At 38.2% G+C, this 15,104-nt stretch overlaps 1 long non-coding RNA gene across 1 annotated transcript in view; it reads right to left on the bottom strand.

Moving 5' to 3' along the window:
- Window positions 1-12,717, bottom strand: part of LOC144233265 (uncharacterized) — an 18,477-nt gene extending 5,760 nt beyond the window's left edge. The window contains exon 1 of the long non-coding RNA XR_013335631.1: window positions 12,661-12,717. This is a non-coding gene — a long non-coding RNA (uncharacterized LOC144233265). The remainder of the gene's footprint in view (window positions 1-12,660) is intronic.
- Window positions 12,718-15,104: the final 2,387 nt, after the last annotated feature.

Raw genomic sequence — 15,104 nt, 5'->3', positions numbered from 1 at the left:
GCTTGTGTTTTAGAAAATTTTCATTGTAAGGTGGTTGACATTAGAGATAGTCCAGTGCCACAGAATGTAGGCTGTATAGCCACAGACAAAGTGCTATCTGAACTTCATTTTTCCTTTTGTAAAATGGGTAAAATCTTGAAGAATAATTCTGGTAACATGCACTTGACACATGCTCAACTTTCAATATATGTTAGTTTCTGTATTCCTTGTAGTAAAGGGAAGACTCAATGTAATGAGTCAATAAGTGGGTATAGTCACAAGTGTGTCCCTCACTGGAGAAAGGGTAAAACAGTATAGTCTCCTTGTTTTTAGTTTCATATAGTTCTGCTTTTGACTCTTAGGTTATAAATTCTTTTTAACATTGAAAAGTCTTCGCCCTAAAGATTCTTCATACCTTTATAATCCCTCTTGGGAAACAATGTGGTATACTAGAAGACCACTCTCCCCACCCACACACACACTTTCAGTACTACCAGTAATGCTACTTAGATTTTTAAATCCTAACTCTGCTGCATACTAAGCAGTTTAAGTTTAGAGTCACTGGGTGTCTCCATGCATCAATTCATTTACAAAATTTTAGCAATGTTATGTACTTCACACAGTGATTGTGAGAATTAATATATAATCAGCATATGGTAGCCATTCATTTAAATACTAGTTTTGACTCCAGCCTTAAATTGTTGGAAAAATAAAAAATTTCTGCCTCCTTGACAAGGTTGATATACAGATCACGTTAGATAAATGAAGCATTTGGAAATGAGTCTTCATCTAAGGAATAAGAACAGCCCTGCTAAATATCAGCATGTGATCCTCTAACCTTTTGTTTATGTCTTTCAAAGGCAAAGGAACCCTGATCCCTCTTCTTCTTCTTATACGTATATACTTATTCTTCTTACTTATACTTTTTTCCTAAGCCTTGTTTTCCTTGCTCTAGTCATTTTATTTGACCTCTTCATTTCACAGCATAAGGACATTCAGCAGAAGCTTGAGAGGAAATAACCTTTAATCTCAAAGTTTATGTCAAGAAGCCTGTAGGGCTTTAGCAATCAACTTCTTTCAGCTAGACTTTGGAGAAGATGTTGAAAGGCGGCTTCCATCCATCCAAATGTTATCTAAATCAATAGGCTATGGGCTTGAGCTCCTATAGACACACAAAAGGGATGAAGCTAGAGTCATTCCAATTGGCTGTGGGAACTTTCAAGCTTTACTTCACACACAAATATCCTCTCTAGAGAAATTCATCCTTAAATTTCTGCCATGTAATCCTTATGAAGACATTTTAGGCCTGCTAATTACTCCACCAAATGTATATATATTTATTTATATTTATGCTTATTTATCAGACTTTTTTTTCTTTCACATACTTCTTATGTGACTAGAGGAAGGTGATCATTGCTTCTGGTTTGTACAGACATTTTATAAAGATTAAAGTTATTTTAGGATATTAGAAATCAAACAAGGGAGCCCAAGTGCTAAAAGAAAATGATGTCTGGGTTGTTCTCATTAATTAATTCAACTAAGTACAGGTTAAGCAGGAAAACCTATTGTTTTGATCCACATTGAGTAAAGCTTTTGTAATGTACATTCATGAATTTCCTTAGGAAGGATAATGTAGTAATAATAATTAAATCATCTCATTATAAAACTTGCAATGACACAGGATTGTGATTCTGAATATTAATACTCATTGTCCATTGATTTAAGTATGTAGGAGATTGAAATGAATGTTCCCTTATGCCTGAGTATATTTTGGAATTTGCTTTTTCTTTTTGATATTTTCTTGAAATAAAATCCTGATATTAGTTTGCTTTCCTGAAAAGCAGAGGTCAAGAGAGATTTCTATTATCATTAATTGATTTGAATGTTCTGATTTGAACACTTTGATTGAATCAAAATATGCAGGTCACATTTTTATGTAAATTAGCACTCTTATCTGAAGCAAAGAAATATTGTTAACTTATGAATTTTTACATTAGTAATTGATTTAATTAATAAAATCTGAAATCTGCTTTCTTATTATTAGGTTGGAACTGAAGCCCTTTTTACTCTTTAACATATTTGATGTACAAAATGGCAATTTAGCTCCAAAAGAGAGATGATTTAGCTGTCTTACACTTTATTTTTAAGTTTTGTATTCTTGGTTCTCTTAATCCATTTGAGCTGCTATAACAAAATGCCACAAACTGGCTGTCTTAGAAATATATTTCTCATCGTTCTGGAGGCCGCAAAGTCTCAGATCATGGTGCCAGCAGATTTGATATGTGGTGTTTGGAGTCTGCTTCCTCACCAATTGCCCTTTTCCCACTTCTTCACATGGTGGGAGAAACTAGGGAGCTCTGAGGGGTCATTTTAAAAGGATGCTAATCCCATTCATGAAGGCTCTACTCTGATGAGTTTATCACATCCCAAAAGGACTTCCTGATATCAACACCTTTGTGGGTAGGATTTTAACATATTAATTTTGGGAAGACACAAATATTCAGACCATAGCATTGATTGTAAGCAGGGAGCTCTCAGTTGAGATACCAGTATTGGTATGAAGTCCTAAAACCTCACTGGAAATGTATCCTTCTTTCCAGTAGTTTCCAGCCCATTTCCCAGACTACTCCATGTGCATAATTCATAGCATCTCTACTCAATTTACCTCAAAGTGAATAATTTTTTTTTTCTAAACTACTGAACCTGGGTATCACACAAAGCTGAAGCCCACCTGATTCTCTGCTGTGGTTCTTCATAACCATCCCTGTTGATACTACCTTGGTTCAAGCCCCCAAAATCTGTCTCCTGGTCTGTTGCAAAATTATCCTAACTAATTTCCCTGTCTCTGCCATGATCTCTTTAAAATGAGACTCTGACCATATCACTTACTGCTTAAAACTTCTAAGGAGTTTCTTATTCTTGTACGGTACAGTCCAACCTCCTGAAGAGAGAGAATGTATGGGATTCTAAATGATCTTGCCCTGCCTATTTGTCTTTCACATTCTTATCTCAAACTAGATAGAAAAAAAATAACTCTTTAAAGTTTCCCATGTACATGATGCTTCTTGTCTTAGTATTTTTGCTAAAAGTTCTTCTCTGAAGAAGTCTCCCTATACCTTTTTCCTTAGTCAGCTCCTACTTAGACTTTAAGGTTGAACTCACACAACACTGCAGGAAGATTTCTTGAAGTATTTTCTCTGCCCTTCACAGAGTCTGTGCCCCTTTGTGTTCACCAGTAATGGCCATTCAGAGACGGTATTCCCCTTTCTGTTTCCCAGTATTGGCACAGTGCACTTCCATATAATTTCCATACTGGATTTTATGCCAGTAGTGTTCCTTCACGGTGAAAGTTCCTTGTAAGAATTTATCTTTCCATCTCTAGCACCTTGCAGAAGAGTATCTGTGCCGAATAACTGTTGAATAAATTTGCTGACTGAATGAAGAGAAGAATGTTAATGTTCCTAGGAATACTTCAAATGTGTTTTGGATCCCATTTAATCATTGGTTCCTTCCATGTACTCTAGAAAGGATTTCTGTGTTGATTAGGACATTGGGTTAGTAGCACCCACTTTCCTCTGCAACTCCAGATTCTCTGATATTTCCTTTACTAGAGGTCTAGATTAATCTGTAAGCAGGTTAAGGGGTGAGAACACTAGTCTTTGCTCTTATAGGCTGAAGAATTTTTATTACCTGAAACATTGATTAGAGGTATTATAATAAATGTAAACCTTTTACATTTACAGTAAATAGGATTTGTTGATACTTAGATAGTGTTTGGTATAATCTTGACTCATTTTTGGAAAGATTATGATAACATCCTGTAACAATAATAATCCATTATAGTCTTTCTGAGGTCCTGTCATCCAGGTCAAGGTCATTATCAACCTACAGGCATTTGTGAGTCATCTTTATGTGTCTAGAACAGTGTTGGGATTTCAAGTGAATAATATTCTAAAGAGCCTAAGTAACATCATTTTGAGATTAAGGCCTCCATTAAGAGCAACCTTGGGCTACATGTAGCCCCAGTTCCAGAAAAAGCCTCAGATTGTTCAAGGCTAAAGCCACCCTCGGACCACTCTCAGATCAGCTAAACATTTCTGTGGTCTGAGTCAGGGCTGGGAACTGCAGACAAATTAACCAATTACTCACCACTTGCCTAAAACCCCACGTATGCCCTTTGAGCTCACCTCATAATTAGTCATTTTCAAAAGATATTCAAAGGTCATGATTGAGTCCCCGCCAAAAGTAATGGACACCTCACAGATACTGAATAGTCAAAACTATTACCTTGGGTGCTGTACAGTTGTAATTGGAACGTATATAATGATGTCATACGTACAACATGTGCACTATAACACCCCCACCCTTACCCCATAAAAACTCTGCTCACTATTGTTCAAGGCTTCACCTTGCTGCCACTACACCGGTAGGTGGGTGAGCCCTGGCTCGAGCTTGTAATAAGGACCCTTTTGTACTTGCATCAGTGTCGGCTCCTTGGTGGTCTCTGGGGACTCGCGAATCGGGCACAACAATTCCAGGAATAAACCTGAGCAAGGCCTGACAAGTGGGTGGTAAATCTCATAAAGGGAAGTAAATAGTTGTGTTTAGTAAATAGTTGTGTTCAAGTAAGATAAGCTATAAAGTAAGATAAGGAGAATGGGCCATGTTAAGGAAAGTTTAGAAGGCCTGGAAGACATCTAAGATGTTATGATGCTGGGTGCCTGGGTGGCTCAGTTGGTTAAGCATCTGACTCTTGATCTCAGAGTTATGAGTTCAAGCCCTTTGTTGGTCTCTTTGCTGGGCCTGAAGTCTACTTAAAAAGTAGATAAAAATAAATGTTGTGGCACAATAGCAAAAATGTTTATAATGAGATATAAAAAAGTTGGAGAGGGATATAAGAGCTGGATGTAATGTACTGGTAGGTATATGACAAAATATAGTAAAACATTAATGGTGAAATCTATTTATTAATATATGGGTGCTTACTATAAAGGTCTTTAACTTTTCTCTATGCTTGAAACTTTATGAAGTCAAATATATGAAAGCTTTCATGTGAATGATAATTTTAGATCTCTGCTAAAGTACATATGAATGAAAAATCAGAAGCAAATGACCTGAATATTTGTGCTAAGAAAAAAAATTGACATATTTATTTTTCTTAGTTTTTATAATTTCAGAACATGGAAAAGGTAAAGGCAAATTGTTTTAACTAAGTTTGATTAATACTTAATCAGAATAAGGGAGAGTGGAGACTTGGACATTTACTGCCTGTATGACTTTGGATAAATGATTTAGTCTTAAATTTTCTAAACCGCCCTTTCCTTTTCAGTAACCTGTGACCAACAATATTGCCAGCTTTCGGAGTGTGTCACGAGGACTGAATGTTTTAATGCAGGTAAAATGCATAGGAAAGGGCTCAGTACCTGGTAAATATTGGCTAATAATTTTAGGAAGCTGACATTTTCCAAAATAATTATTGTACACATAGTTTCCCCTCCACCTCCTAGCATTGTGTTTGGTTTGTAGGTTGTTCCCTCTTTAATAATGGGAATCAGCCGAATGTCTTTTTTCTTAAACGAACTGTATTTTTTTTCCTTAAAGCCTGTTAAGTATTTTGAAGAGCTTGGAAAAGGAGCTCTGAAGCGTCATCAAAGTTACAGTAGAGGGATAGCAGCCCTCTGAGGAAGTCAGAAGTAGTGTTAAGTTTTCCACAGAGCACCCTTTGATCCTGCTCATTTAGAGAACAAAATAGATTTCTGTGGCTGTTAGCCTATTAGCGCTCCCTGGGGAGAGGACTTGATCAGGAATGAGACACTATATAGAAAGACAAAGCATGGAGAACAAGGCATCTCCTGAGGTTCAGTGCTGATATCTGTGCTGTCATTGATTTCTTCACCTTGAACGGTGGCTAGAGTCTGTGTAAATTCAGCACAGAGCTTTCCATGTGGTTGTTTACAGCCCCAACTTTCAGGACTTTTCATTACAGAAGGCTCATTCTCTCTTTCTGGGCTACATTTAGCATTGAGATGATAAATAGCTCTACTGGGGTTGGAGGAGGTTCTAAGATTATAAATTGTGGTTGAAGTACATGTCCTATCCTTTCCTGAGCCCAAAGAAAAGGATCTGGATGATTCCTTTGATTCCTTTAAGCCTTTTTAAGAAACATGCAAAATACAATCATGAGCTATCTTTTATGGATTACCTGGTATACCTTTTGTGGTATTCCCTGGCTATGGAATCCTGAACCAGATATATCCATAATAGAGAAATCACCGGACTATCACAAGGCAGTGGCTAGCCTTGGGAGTCCTTATTTGGCTGCTGGGAACTACAAAGCTAGGAGCTATCTTCTGGGATGAGAAAATGAGAACAGGGCAGATAAATCTACATGCATTGTAGTGCTCAGTTCCATTCTTGCCACAGGCTGACTCCTGCTGGGGATAGTGTGGTTGTTAGAGTGTATTGCCATCTAAAGAATTATGCCTACTCCAGTGATGCCAAGCAATTGTAGGTAGTTGGGTTTATACTATTAACAACATTGTTTCCTAGCCAATAGATCTCAATACACAGGATATTTTTCTCCATTGTTTTCTGATTACACAGCTTTCCTTAAAGACAGGCTGCTTCCTCCAGCTCTATATACCGGAAGTTAGTGACTGACATGTAGTGAATATTACATGAAGTTATGTTATATGAATGAATGAATAGGCTGTTTTGATAATTCAGCTATCATTATTTTACATAGCAATGTTTTGGAATACTGAACTTAGAAATTGTATTATTGTAACCTATTTATATGTTGTAAATGTAACATATGCCCCCAGGAAAAATAATCAGATTTTTAAAAAAATGATAATTACACATTTTTCCTATACTCACAGATAACCACAGTTAACATGTGGGATACTTTTATACTTTTTTTCCTATCTTTCTCTGTCTCTGTCTCTCTGTCTNATATATCTTAGTTTTTTTTTTTTATTTATGTTGAGAGAGAGAGAGAGAATGCAAGTGAGGAAGGGCAGAGAGAAGAAGAGGGAGGATCCCAAGCCGGCTCTACGCTGCCAGCGTGGAGACCAATGTAGGACTCGAACTCAGGAAATGTAAGATCATGACGTGAACCTAAACCAAGAGTTGGATGCTTAACAGACTGAGCCACGCAGGCACTCCTAGGTAATGTAAATTTCCTAAGGAATAAATGTACCGTGATACATTTTAACCAGTGCTCTGTTGATGAATATTTAGGTTGTTTCTAATTTTTAAATATATTTTGTAATTGAAAGTAAATATAATTTTAGTCATGTTTTTTGCATATATCAAGGATAGATTTACTAATGTAGAATTTCTGTGTACTTTTTGGCTTTAAAAAGAATATTTCTGTTACTTTTGAGTATTTTGAAAAATCAAATTCATTTATGCTGAATATCTTAATAGCAGCATTAAATATTTAAAATTCATTTGTTGTAAACTCAAAATTTAGCATTGAAAGCATCCTAGGAGGAACATTTCTTTTATTATCTTTGAGATGTACAGTATACTTACCCACAAGGTTATTACCATCACATAATTGCAGCTTTTAGGGTTTGGTACATGTTAACAGTCTGAACTCTAATATCCAAAATGTCTCTTCTGCTTCACTATGTCTAGATGACATTTATACTATCTTCTAGGCCTTGAAAATTGACATGAAACAGTAGCCATTTGTATATAGTCATGGAACTCTGTTGCTATTCAAATTTGACAGAAGTGGACTAGTAGACTAACTGTCCATATATATGTGGGTATATGTAAATGTATATACATATGTTTGTGTGTGTGTGTGTGTGTGTGTGTGAAAGAGACGGACAGAGAAAAAAAGAGGGAAGGATAGAGAAATGAGAGGATATGGTTCTACTACATATCTCTTTTTCCCTTTTATTTTGCACATTTCTACTCTTTAATTTACATATATCTCTCTTCCATCTACCCACAGTACTTGATTTACTTTAGTGGTATTCTGACATTACCTCTGGTCTCTGTCTTTTCTATGTCAGTCCATTTCTTTTCCAGTTCTTTCATCCACCTTACTGGCCTCAAGTGACAGTAAAATATGGTAGTTTTCCTGAAGGAGTGTTTCTTCCTCCTATCTTCTGATGCTGGGACTGCTTCTCTGTTTTTCTCTTTCAGTACCTTCTCTACCTTCCAGTCTCATGAGTTTGTTCCTCATTTCCTTTGCACTGATTCCCAAACCTATGCAACAAACCAACTCAAACCTTGATGTCTTGAGGCTCCACAAGGGGCTGATGAATAAGAGCCTGCAAGTAGGGCAATGACAGCTACAAAAATAATAGCACTTAAGTGGGAAAAACCATTAGGCTTCACCACAAGATTCTCCGAATGATTCCCAGTGCCCGTCCCTTCCCTTTTCCTTTGCCTGTTGGTAGTTCTGACCTCACCCTCTTGTTATTGGTTATTATGAGCTGAATTTCTGGGTTTTGACATCCTCATTGGTTGAGTTTTCCCTCACTTGGATTTAGTTGCTAAACCCAACCTCTCTCCTCCTATCTGTCCTCCTCCACCCCCTCCCTTCTGCCTCCCTGTCTCATCCTCTCTCATCTTTTGCTGTACATTTCCTAGCAGTTCAAACTCCTGAGGATTGATGCAGAAGTAGTAGAATAAGGGGGCCTCATTGTCTTGCTTGATAAGGGAGATGCCAGTTCCTCCAGGGCTGTGTGTCTTGTCAGATCCAACCTGGTAGTTTTAATTCCCTTCAGCGCATTAAGGAGTCTACTCCTGAAATCACTATTGCACTGTATGCTAACTAACTTGGATGGATGTAAATTAAAAAAAAAAATTAATGTAAAAATAAATAAAATTTAAAAAAGAAGGAAAAGAAAAACATTCCCTTCACACAGGAAAAGATAGGCATTCTATTAAAAATGCCTGCTCCTCTGGAGCACCTGGGTGGCTTGGTCAGTTAACTGTCCGATTTTGGCTCAAGGTCATGATCTGGCAGTTAGTAAGTTCGAGCTCTGCATTGGGCTTTGTGCTGACAGCTTGGAGCCTGGAGTCTGATTCAAATTCTGTGTGTCTCTCTCTCTCTCTGGCCCTTTCCTGCTCACTCTGTCTCTGTCTCTCTCTCAAAGATAAATAAACATTAAAAAAAATGCCTGCATCTTTCTCATTGGTACCTCAGATCTTTCTAGGCTACCCTTGCTGCCATTTCAAACCTATTTTGCTATCACCGTATCTCCTTTTCTCCCATTTTCTGAACTCATTTCTTGTCTTCTTGCCTCGATCCTCTGGATAGATGCTTTTGTTCATAATTACATCTTGGTTCTTTATTGCAGGGTCACCATTAAACAGTGTCTTTAGATTTTCTTCAGCTTTACGTTCTACCCACTGAGGCTGATCCCATGACAATGCTTAGAAACAGCAGTGTCCCCCAGAACTCAATGCAGACTAGATGCAGAGAGTTCACATAGGTTTCATGACATGAGCTTTATTGTATTGCCAGAGGCCGGCTCCAGCAGGTGCAGGGGTCCCTGAAGGATGGCCAGTGTCGGTGAGTGAGAGAGCCCCGAGATTCTTTCTGATCACCAGGCAGGCATCTCTGTCCTGTCAGTTTTGGTGTCTTTATTTATAGGTCAAACAATAGCATGACATCATAAAAAGGAATTTTTACAGTGGATAACTCTTTGTGATAAGATGCTTTGGAAAGTGTACAGAAGCAGGTTTTACAGAAATATTCTTGCAGAACTATTCCAGTTATAGTGAGGTTGAGTAAATCTTATAACTAAGGAATTAACAGGGTATTTTTAGTAAAAAACAGGATACATATTTGTTCTAAGTTAATAATGCTAAGGTTAGGTCGTAGATTAAGTGTATAGATGGGCTAAGAGTCATTCTGTCTGGCTCTCAAGAGGACGAATGTTTTTGAACTGGTTAATAAGTTGTTTGTGAAAACCTTTTTGACTTGATGCTGAATGTGTAAACACCATGGACGCCCTAAATGTGTTGGCCTTTGTTTTTGGGTTATGTTTTAGCTACTCTTATCTATCCTCATCCCAGCCGCCAGTAAGGGAGGGTGTTTGCGGAAAGTAGGCCTTGGGGAAGGGACTGCCATACATCACCAGTTTGAAAAGGTGTAAGTATTAACTTAAGTTCTGCCCTGATCTATTCCTTAACTCTAAATTAGGCTCTTTGTCTTGGAGCCAGGCTCAATTGTAACTCTTGTGTTCTTAACCTCCTTTATTATCTAAGTCTTGGATCTGCAAGGCCCATAGGAAGAGCCTTTTGACAATCATCCACAGGGCTTTCATCTAAAATCTCTTTTGTAAAGGCAGGAATATGCTTTTCCTTATGAGGTATCTGTGTTCGGAATATTGGTCTGATATGGAATATTGTGAGGCCTGGTCAATACCAGCAGCCTCATTTCCAACATGAGCCAGTAGTAGCAGAAAGAGATACCAGTTTTCGTTTCTCATGGCAGGAGCTGCAAACACTGCCATTTCCTTGCTGTGACTGCCATCCAGAGAGGCCGGTGCAGCTCCCAGCATTGTATCATCTTTTTTTTATTTCTTCTCTTATTTTGCTCCTGTGATTACAGTTGCCTCAAAACTAACTAGCAGTGGAGGAGCATCATTAAGAACCTAAACTTTGGAATCTGACAAACCTAGATTTGATTATGAGATCTGTGGTGTGACTTTGAGAAAATTTGTGTATCTACTCTGAATTGTACTTTTTCCATTGATAAAATGAACATGATAACAGAACCAGCCTCATAAGCTTATTATGGACATTCAGGTGCTATAAGCAAAGAACTTAGTACCTTGCCTAGAACATAAAAACTGCTAATAAATTATCATTATCATCTTCATATATATTGAAATTGGTAAAATCGGGTTTGTAGCAGGAAGTGGAAATTCTAGGGCAAAGTAATCTATGAATGCATTTTCCTGTAAATGTTAAAATCTAGATAAATTATGTTTTGTAGGTCCACCTCATTTATGACAGTTCTGGGTTTTTTTTTTCATATAAAGTGATATAAACAATCAAAATACCCAAAACATGAAGAAATGTTTCACATCCTGAAAATGGAAGCTATTGCACTTGTACAAATTCAGATTTTATATCCTACAGATTGGGGATATTGGGAGATCTACAAGTATGGACTTCATTACCACCACCTGGAATTGTGAAGCCTCACCTATAAAAGACAGATGATAGTCAAAGAAGAATCATAAAGTTTAAGAGAAACTAGGGAATGCTGCGCTAAAAGGAGGAACATATCTATAAAATAAAACATTAATGTTTACTTCGGGCACAACATTTTCATTCTGGTTCTCCACCAAGGCAAAGCTCCCTAATTCTGCCAAATTTTACTTGCATAAGTTTGCATGTTGCAGTTTGACATTTCATGGCATTGAGGGTGGCAATAACCAATTCTTGTGATCTTCCTTTACTCTCCTGATATTTCCAATAGAAAGTTTCCCTTGTGCTCATTGACCTAAAAATGAAGTGGTGGTAATGCTCAGAGAATGCTTCTCTCTCTCTCTTTCTCTCTCTCTCTCTGTCTCTGTCTCTGTCTCTCTCTCTCTCTCTCTCTCTCTCTCACACACACACACACACACACACACACACACTGCATTTTAATGGGATGCTTACTACGTTCAGAATCTGAGTCACAGGCCATTCTCCATGGCTCTCAACCACCATGCTCCTGAATATGCTAATTACATACACCTGGGAAACAGAAGCAGCTAGAGCTATTTTTAGGGGACAATTCCCAATGCTGCCACTTGGTCTTACTATCTTAAACAACTCCTCTGCCTGGAATTACAGAATCCTGGAATCATAAGGGTTTTTAGAGAGCACCAAGTTCAGCATTTCCCAAATTGTGTTCCAAAGTAATGCTATTATCCCAAGAGACGACAATGTGAAAAAATAAAAGGGCGTGGTGGCCGTAAGGGGATTCTGTGGCCAAACAATTTAAACATTTGTTTTTAATTCTTACAGTTTGATCCCTATAGCCTTTACTATGTTAAGGGGACTTTGAATCTCAAAAAAAGTATTTTTTTTAATTAAAAAGTACAAAATGTGTAGCATTTCCCAAATTTCATTATATGACTTGTATTCTCTGGTACACCACAATCTTTATGCAGAATAGTTTGGGAAATACCATTGTGATTTCACCACTTCATTTTACAGATAAAGAAATAATGCCACAATGGGATGCCTGGATGGCTCAGTGGTTAAGCACCTGACTTCAACTCAGGTCATGATCTCATGGTTTCTGAATTCAAGCCCCACTTTGGGCTCACTGATGTCAGTGCAGAGCCCACTTTGGATCTTCTGTCTCCCTCTTACTCTGCCCCTCCTGCATTTGCATTTCTTTCCCAAAAGTAAATAAACATAAGAAAGAAAGAAAGAAAGAAAGAAAGAAAGAAGAAGGAAGGAAGGAAGAAAGAAAGAAAAAGAAAGGAAGAAAGGAAGGAAGGAAGAAGGAAAGAAAGGAAGGAAGGAAAGAAGGAAGGAAAGAAAAGAAAGAAAGATAGAAAGAAAGTAAGAATGAAAAGACAGAAAGAAAAGAAAAAAAAGAAAGAAAGAAAGAAAAAGAAAGCAAGCAAGCTACTGTCAAGACAAAAGCCTGTCACTTTACTTTAATAAGAGTAAGGGTCCAGTCTGAAAGTATTCAAAACTCACCAGAATTAGCAGGAGCACATCGGCAGCCTGTCTTCCTGTTTGGTATCCTAACAGCTGGTACTGGCAGCCTATTCTGGCTCCTGGCACATTTTCTCCCTCTCCACTCAGTGTTACATGCAGCCCCATACAGCTTGTGCTGCCTCCAGAGGTAGCTGATGCCAAATTCCCTTTTGTTTCATATTGGAGAAGAGCATCCCAGAACTCCCATTGTTGGTCATTAACTGATTTGATACCTGATCATACTCAGCACTCTCCACTTGCTCATCTCATTCCAAGTGAATACTAGTAGTGATAACCAACAGTGATAGAGAGTCCTTTCATTTTTTAGCCTGTTGTTTAATTTTTCCCTACAATGAATATAGCATTGTGTCCCTCCTACTTCACAGTAGCAGTGTTAAGATTTAGAAATTAGTTTGTTTTGTTTTGTTTATGTTTTTAGTATTTCAGTGCAAAATGGATCTTTACTGTGTGTTGAAGAATCTGGACATGCATAATGTATGGTTAAGACAAGTGACAGTTCAGATTAAGAAGAATCAGTGGTGGGGCACCTGGGTGGCTTAGTTGGTTAAGCATCGACTTTCGCTTAGGTCATGATCTCGCAGTTCGTGGGTTCAGGCCCCACGTCGGGCTCTGTGCTGACTGCCAGCTCAGAGCCTGGAGCCTGTTTCAGAGACTGTATCTCCCTCTCCCTCTGACTCTCCCCTGCTCACGCTGTCTCTCTCTCTCCCCTAGAAATAATAAAAATATTAAAAAAAAAAAAAGAAGAATCAATGGTTTCTTTATCTCAAATACAAGTCATGCATTATTATGGTTAGAGGAAAAAGTATACATTAAAGTCTCTTTCTGTTTATGTAACCTGAGTTTCTCCGGGCCTTATGAACTTGAGAGAACAAATGACAAAGTTAGAAAGCTTTGACACTGCACCTCAGGCAACAGGATCCTCTTCTCTAGACTGCAGATGCAAAGGTCTGTCTTCTTCCAATGCAGGCTCCTACTAACGAGCTCCATTAAGAGTCATTCATGGTTGGGGCGCCTGTGTGGCTCAGTCGGCTAAGTGTCCGACTTCGGCTCAGGTCATGATCACATGGTTCGTGGTTTCGAGCCCTGCATCGGGCTCTGTGTTGACAACTAGCTCGGAGCCTGGAGCCTGCTTCTGATTCTGTGTCTCCCTCTCTCTCTACCCTCCCCTGCTCATGCTGCCTCTCTTTCTCTCTCTCAGAAATAAATAAAACATTAAAAAAAAAGAGTCATTCATGGTAGTGGCACCTGGATGGTTCATTAGATTAAGGGTATGACTTTTGGTGTCAGCTCAGGTCATGACATCACTGTTTGTGAGTTCCAGACTACACTGGGGTCTGTGGGGCCTGCTTGGGATTCTCTCTCTCCCTCTTTCTCTGCCCCTCCCCATTTGCACTCTCTCTCTCAAAATAAATCAATAAAGCTTAAAAAAATAAAAGAGTCAGTCATGGCAGATTGTGGCAGGAGAGAGGGCAAAACACTTCACAGTACACACCTGAGAACATAGCCACGTATATCCACATTAAATCAACCTTCCAACCCAAGAGAAAAAGAAAATCTTCTCAAGTAACTGTGACTATTTGAAAACTATGTCAAAGCAAAGATTAGTCTCTTTCCTTTTTGGCAACCAAATGCAATATTAAACCCTCATTCTTTTGTTTGTTTTTTGACTCTTTCTCTTTGCCTGTTCCTCCTTCCATCCCTTCTTTTCTCTGTCTTTGTGCTTCTCTGACTCTGTCTCTCTACCTTTATGTCTCCCCATCTCCTTCCTTCCTTCAGTATATTTGACTGTCTCCTTACCTCTGTTTCTTGTCCTCTGTCACTCTCTGTGTCTTTTGTCTTTTGTCATCTCTGTCTTTTTCTCTCTCACTCTTTTTTCTCTTCTCTCAGCCAAACTAGAATTCTTGATATTGATTGGGCAGAAGTCATCAGAGTCCCAGCTATGGGTAAACAGTTGTACTAATAAGCAGTCATCATCAGGATTCCACACTGGGGCAAGACCATTTCCTTTGTCCCAGATCAGTTATTTTAAATGCATTATTTTAGGTTAAATTTATAACTCACCACAATGATGTCACTGAGGGTAGAGAGGGGTATGCCCTGCTTACCCTGGCCTAGAAGACAGCTTCTACACTTGAATTCTTAGAGGTACTCTAACACTTCAGTTATTGTTTCTGTCTCATTATTTGATGAGTGGTTCTCAAAATTTTGGTCCTTGGACTGTGGACTTTCTAAGATACTTTTTAGAGGTTCTGTTGAGTGAAAACTATTTTAAAAGGAAAATCAAGATATTATTTGCTTTTTCACTGTATTGACAAATGCACTGGGGTTGCAAATGCAATGGTAGGTAAACTTGTTGGAATCTGAATTCAAGATAGTAACACCAAACTGGTGCTAGTAGTCGTATATATTTATATTTGTATTTA

Source organism: Crocuta crocuta, unplaced genomic scaffold, assembly GCF_008692635.1.
Source record: "Crocuta crocuta isolate KB4526 unplaced genomic scaffold, BGI_CrCroc_1.0 scaffold529, whole genome shotgun sequence".
NCBI lineage: Eukaryota > Metazoa > Chordata > Mammalia > Carnivora > Hyaenidae > Crocuta > Crocuta crocuta.
Note: the sequence above shows the minus strand (reverse complement) of the source record. Positions and strands in the feature narration are given on the sequence as shown.